The following is a 7,093-nucleotide window of genomic DNA, read 5'->3' as shown; positions in this document are numbered from 1 at the left end:
TAATATCATTGTTATTATTATTATTGTTGTTGTTATTATTATTAATATCATTGCTACCGTTGTTACTCTCATCGTCGTCGTCTCCATCAACGCCATAGCCACCACTTTTATTGTCAGCATCGCCGACATCATCATCGTCATCATCATCATCGTCGTCATCATCATCATCATCATCATCATCATCATCATCATCATCGTATTCATCATCATTATCATCGTCATCAACACTAAAATCATTATTACCTCTGAGACATTCTATACGTTGTACATTATTTTAGGAAATGGTATTATGTGAATGAATATGTTACCCTTGTTACATTATCATGTATATTTCCTGAAATAAACAATTTTGATATGTATGTATGTATGTATGTATGTTCAAGATGGCGGACAGGTCAGTCGGGTCTCTCGCAGTCTCTAGATCTACCGTCTCTTGTATCCATCATCCGTGGTAGCTGTCCTCGTAAACACAGACAATGTCTAGAAGGAGTATAGGACTTGTGACAAGGATCAGATTTCTTGCCAAAGAGTGTATCAAAAGTGGTAAAATTCGACTAGACGTCGGACAGAATGGTTACAATGTTGTAAAACGTGTTGTGAATGGCGGAAATAGTGATTGTGATTTGTTTGACATTTCTAATTGGCTCCAGTATCAGCATGAACCGACCAGTAATTCTTCTTGGAATAAGTTTATACAACAAGAAGGTATGTTCAGACATACTATATCTACACAACCCATTAAAATTAAACCAACTTTTTGTCACACCAACCCATCGAAATGGATAAAATTATTTTCAACACTACACAGTGTTTTCATCAAAAACGACACATTCCAAATCCAAAGACCCGATAATGGACAGCCATTTAGCATTGAATTTCTCCGCTACTGCAAACGGATTTTAACAAAATTCCCAGATGGACCGATGAAAAAAATTATAAAAGACCCGATCAACAATTATGAAGCTCTATTAAAAATACATCGAAATAAAAATAACAGATATAAAGTCCTCCATTATGCCCTCCCTTATCCAAAACAACACACCAAGAGCACAGAAGGAAAAAGAGGTGACATGACAAGAACTCACAGCAATATTCGTAAACCACCAACGAAAGGCTATTGATATTATTAGAAACGGATGTAAACAAACACACCCAAGTTGTGAGATAGATATCAACACAGTAGTGACACACCCTGGTCCGATGATGTCACTATCCCCCCTCCCGCATGGACAACATCAACAAGGGAGTTTACAACCGACGAACTCACAAGCTGTGTTAAAAAATTTCCTAATGAAAAATCACCCGGAGCAGACGGTGTCACCTATAAATATATATAAAACAAAATATAAACAAACTGGCACCAATTTTTACGACCATCTTTAACACCTGTTTAAAATATCAAAAAGTCCCCCCAGACCGGAAACACAGTATCATAACACTGGTACCAAAAAAGAATGGGAACAAGGACAACGCCGACGACTGGCGACCTATCGCCTTATTACATCTTCATCATCGTCATCATCGTCATCATCATCATTATCATCGTCATCAACACTAATATCATTATTACCTCTGGGACATTCTGTGGCAGAGTCTGAAACTTCACTGTTCAAATTAATACTCCAGCTCTATACATTGTACATTATTTTAGGAAATGGTATTATGTCAATTAATATGTTACCCTTGTTACATTATCATGTATATTTCCTGAAATAAACAATTTTGACAATTTTGAGATGGATGGATGGATGGATGGTTGGATGGATGGATGGTTGGATGGATGGATGGTTGGATGGATGGATGGATGGATGGATGGATGGATGGATGGATGGATGGATGGTTGGATGGATGGATGGTTGGATGGTTGGATGGATGGTTGGATGGATGGATGGATGGATGGATGGTTGGATGGATGGATGGATGGATGGATGGATGGATGGATGGATGGTTGGATGGATGGTTGGATGGATGGATGGTTGGATGGATGTGTCCATTTCTGATGATGCCTATAATAGGCTCAGTATCAAAGTTGTCACGATCGATTAGGGTAAGTATAGACGATAATTGGTCCTTTTAGAATATCTTTATTTCCGGTGGACTGAAAACACAGTTCCTTTATATAAATGGGCTCTCAAATGCATTTACACAGCTTTAAAATTGAAAACTTGCTTCATTTGGTAAGGCCTGCTGTTGGGGTAAATAGGACCTAGAAGATAGAGCTCCCTATCAATAACATTTTATCTATTTTTAATTTTCTCTCTTTTAAATTTTTTTTGACGATTTAGAGCGACATGGTTACTTAGATCACATAGCTTATTTAGTCTTTTTTTCTTTTTTCTTTTAATCTAATCTGTTTCATTAATAATAAACCCTTCTTCGGATTTAGCTCTCAAAACCACCAGGCCTTAACATAATAATTATAAGCAATCGTCATATTTTATCTGTTGGTGTGTTCACATACCGGTCTTTTTCAAAATTAATAATAAAAATAATATTTAAAAAAACAACAACAGCAAAAACATGGAGCTTCAGTTTAATGTCAAACTGGAAACAAGACGCAGAAGCGAAGCAAAAACATCCTCTCAACAAGCAACTGAGAGGTCCAGTGACAAGGGAGGCAACTGTGTAGATGTATCTAAGACGAAGAAAAAAGTAAGTTATCTCCTCTATTGGGTCCTGTGCCAAATGGCGCCGGTTTTTTCAACGTTCTTTGTCCCTTTGTGTTGACAAGAATGGATAACTTTATGGACGGGAGAATGGTTGACTGAGTAATGCAAAGATGTTACAAGATTCCACATAATCAGACAGAAGTCCATTGTTGCTTTATTGAGTGAGAAGTTTACAATCAACACAGAATAAATGAATGATTACAAGAACCATGATTAAAAAAAAAAAAACTAAACATAAATATTTAGATAAATCAATAAAATATCATTTTTTTAAAATCATAAATAAATAAATGAAGGAAAAACAAGCTAACACACAAGTGAATTGATAACTCTAAAACGCACAGACGAAATTTTCGTAATACTTGGCAGGTCTGCCGTCAGCCTGGCAGATTCTCTCTTAAAATTGTCCTCTTTCATACAAACACACTCGTTTAAAGCAAATGTTCACATATACACACAAACACACTGTCATACTTAGTATTATCTAATAACTGTGTTGTGTTTGTGTGTATATGTGAACATTTGCTTTAAACGAGTGTGTTTGTATGAAAGAGGACAATTTTAAGAGAGAATCTGCCAGGCTGACGGCAGAGCTGCCAAGTATTACGAAAATTTCGTAGAAATACGATTTTTTGGCTCCAGCTACAAAACAGCATTCTCCTCTTTGACTCAATAAATCTTGTTGTAAAAGGAAAGTTTAGTTCCTCATAACCTATATTCAGGACTTTGGAGCATTTTTTTTTTATTGGTATCATACTGTGGGCAAATTATTTATATCTAAAGCTATTTAACCCTCTCCTTACCATCCATAGGAAAATCGTCACATTCGTTATGATGTAACCGACAATTTTCTAATTCTGATTTCTCTTGTACATCACAACATTGAAATAAATGCTTTGATTACAGCTATAAATACTAAACACTGAATTGTAGAGCTCACTTGGAACTTTTTTGTTTGAGTGAAAAGTCTATATTTGTGCTTGCTGGGTGGGTGTGAATTTTCGAGGGAAATTCTAAAAATAGCTGGTAAGGAGAGAATTAAAGTGAGTTTTCTTCTTCCCCCCCCCCCCCCCCCCCTCTTGAACACTACGATTAAAAAAAATTTCAAATGGGCAGCTCTGGCTGACGGTGAGAGGCGAGGAGGAGGAAAAGGAGGAGGGTGAGATAGGGAGAGATAAGAGGAAAATATTAAAGTTTGTGGTTCCCCACCACACAAAAGGGGGACGCTCACTTGTAGTCTTTCATACACCGTTAATTTTGAGGCAGTGGGATTGTGTCTCACATCTCATGTGGTGAAAGAACAATGCACAATTCTGAGGAATATTCAAAATATTGAAGTTTTTGGCATACAATGAAGAAGAAGGAGGAAAATGAAAAGGAGGAGGAGAAGGGGGAGAAGGAGGAGGAAGAGGAGGAAGGAGATGAGCAGGAAGGGAAGAAGAAGAAGAGGAAGAAGAAGAAGAAGAAGAAGAAGAAGAAGAAGAAGAAGAAGAAGAAGAAGAAGAAGAAGAGGAGGAGGAGGAGGGGGAGGAGGAGGAGGAGGAGGAGGAAGAGAGGAGCAGGAAGAAGATGATGAAGAAGAAGAAGAAGAAGAAGAAGAAGAAGAAGAAGAAGAAGAAGAGGAGGAGGAGGAGGAGGAAGAAGAAGAAGAAGAGAAGAAGAAGAAGAAGAATAAGAAGAAGAATAAGAAGAAAAAGAAGAAGAAAAAGAAGAAGAAAAAGAAGAAGAAGAAGAGGAGGAGGAGGAAGGGAGGGAGAGGAGGAGGAGGATCAGCAACTCAATATGTCTGTGGTGTATGTTTTCCCCTTTTAAATCATTACTCCTCTCTCTCCTCTCTCTCTCTCTTCTCATCTCTCCTCTCTCTCTCCTCCTTCTCTCTCTCCTCTTCTCTCACTTCTATCTTCTCCCCCCCCCCCCTCCTCTCTCTTTCCTCTCTCTCTTCTTTCTCTCTCCCTCTTTATCTTTCGTCTCCCCTCCCCCTCTGTCTCTCTCTCTCCCTATCTGTCTCTCTCTCTCTCCCTATCTCTCTCTCTCTCTCCCTCTTTATCTTTCGTCTCCCCCTCTCTCTCTCTCGCTCTCTCTCTCTTTCTTTCTCTCTCCCGCTTTATCTTTCGTCTCCCTCCCCCTCTGTCTCTCTCTCTCCCTATCTGTCTCTCTCTCTCTCTTTCTCTCTTTCTCTCTCTCTCTCCCTCTTTATCTTTCGTCTCCCCCCCCCTCTCTCTCTCTCTCTTTTCTCTCTCCCTCTTTATCTTTCGTCTCCCCTCCCCCTCTCTGTCTCTCTCTCTCCCTATCTGTTCGTCTCCTCTCCCTATCTGTCTCTCTCTCTCTTCTTCTCTCTCTCCTCTCTTTATCTTTCTCTCCCCCCCCTTTTTCGTCTCCCTCCTCCTCTCTCTCTCTCTCTCTCTCTCTCTCTTTCATCCCTCAACCACCCCACCCCCACCCACCTATAACTTTACTACCATATAATCGGACATGCGTAACATCGAGTTTGGCACTAATTGTAGCGAGATGGCCGACTCTCGCCCCGTATCCATCCATCCTGAATAGAACTCAATATCGCTAACACCTTTTTATAGACCTTTCAGTTATCATCTTGCCCCCCCCCCCCCCCCCCCCCCCCCCCGCCCGCCGCCCCCTACCTCTCCTCTCTCCCATTCACGCCTTAACCCCATAACGATAATATACAGTATCGCCATTACTCCTAACATATTGATGCTATAAAGTTAAATACTCACTATGTCTGCCCACCAGATCTATCGCAGTCGTCCTTCACAGCCAATAGATTAGGCCAGACTTGTCAACTACTACTAAAAATTCGCAGAATTACGAAAATTTGGTTCCAATTGGATTCAGTAGTCTGATGTCACGCGCCCGGCAACGGCGGCCATCTTGGTTCTAAACAAAGAAAATCTTTACTTTTTATTCTTCATGCTGGCGAGAACTTTTCATTCCCTTTTCATATGCCTTGTGATCAGAATGTGTAAAAGTCAGAACATGATCAAATTGATGGGGTTTTTTTCCTCTGGATACGCTTTTAAGCTCGCCGGAGAAATATTTCATACGGCGTCCGCCATTGTTCCGATAGTTTAGAGCCGCCAGTGTTGCTAAGTTACCATGCGTCATTAGGAAGGAAGTGACGTTACGACTGTTGAAGAGTATTTCAGACCTTCATGAGCATCTCAAAGTCATTAAAACGTATTGGAAATGAAAGTTGATATGCGGCTATGTGGTCTAGTGGTATGACACTCGCTTTCGGATCGGAAGGTCCTGGGTTCGAGCCTCACTCGGCGCATAGTTGAGTCCTTGGAGAAGGCTCTTTACTCACATTCTCTCACCATACTCAGGTGTAAAATGAGTACCTGACCGTTAACAGCATTGTCTCTGTCCCAAAAATTTGTAATATTGCCTGACAGGCGTCATGTCTCATCCTACATGTGATGTGTTGCTGTTGGCCAGGGACCCCTTGTAAAGCGCTTTGAGCACGTTTAGTGGATATTGCGCTCTATAAAAGCTCAAGTTTTTTTTGTTGATGCCAGACTACATAATAGTAAGGATTTTGAAGAGTTATATATTTCTTGTGAAAGTAAATTAACGATACCGACTACAATTTTTATCTCCTATAAAACTACGAATTTTTAAATTTTCAGTTGGCAGGTCTGGATTAGGCCCATGAAGCCGGAGTTTATCCCGGTTTCTATAGCTTGAAACGGAACAACACACAAAACTATGTGTAACGTTAAACGTTTATTGATGGTATGCGTTTAAGTAAGATACTCAACATTGTTCCACAGTGTTGTCTAGTGATATGACACTAGCCTTCGGATCGGATGATCCAGGCTCGTAATTCACATTATCTCACGGTACTCAGGTGTAATTTATATCAGAACCAGCCTTTGGAGAGCTGCCTTTTTGGTGAAATAATGAATCGTGCACGCAAGAGCGCGGTAATAGAAAGGAAAGTTGCACGTTATCGCATTGACACAACAACCTTGACTTGAGAGGAATTTATGATTTTCACTTCTGCTGTAACCTTTGTTGACTAAAAGTCTGATACTAATCCAAAAAAAAAACAAAAAAAACAAAGAAACATTTTGGTCATAATAGAAGACGAATGTAATAATAATAATAATAATAATAATAATAATAATAATAATAGTAATAATAATAATAATAATAATAATAATAATAATAATAATAATAATAATAATAGTAATAATAATAGTAATAATAATAATAATAATAATAATAATAATAATAATATATAATAATAATAATAATAACAATAATAATAATAATAATAATAAATAATAATAAAATAATAATAATAATAATAATAATAATAATAATAATAATAATAATAATAATAATAATAATAAAATAAATAATAATGATAATAATAATAATAATAATATAATAATAAATAA

The sequence above is a fragment of the Berghia stephanieae genome, chromosome 4, assembly GCF_034508935.2.
Source record: "Berghia stephanieae isolate SIO BIC M18660-M18661 chromosome 4, UCSD_Bste_1.3, whole genome shotgun sequence".
NCBI classification, from domain to species: Eukaryota; Metazoa; Mollusca; class Gastropoda; order Nudibranchia; family Aeolidiidae; genus Berghia; species Berghia stephanieae.
The sequence above is the reverse complement of the archived record's forward strand: the minus strand, read 5'-3'. Positions refer to the sequence as shown.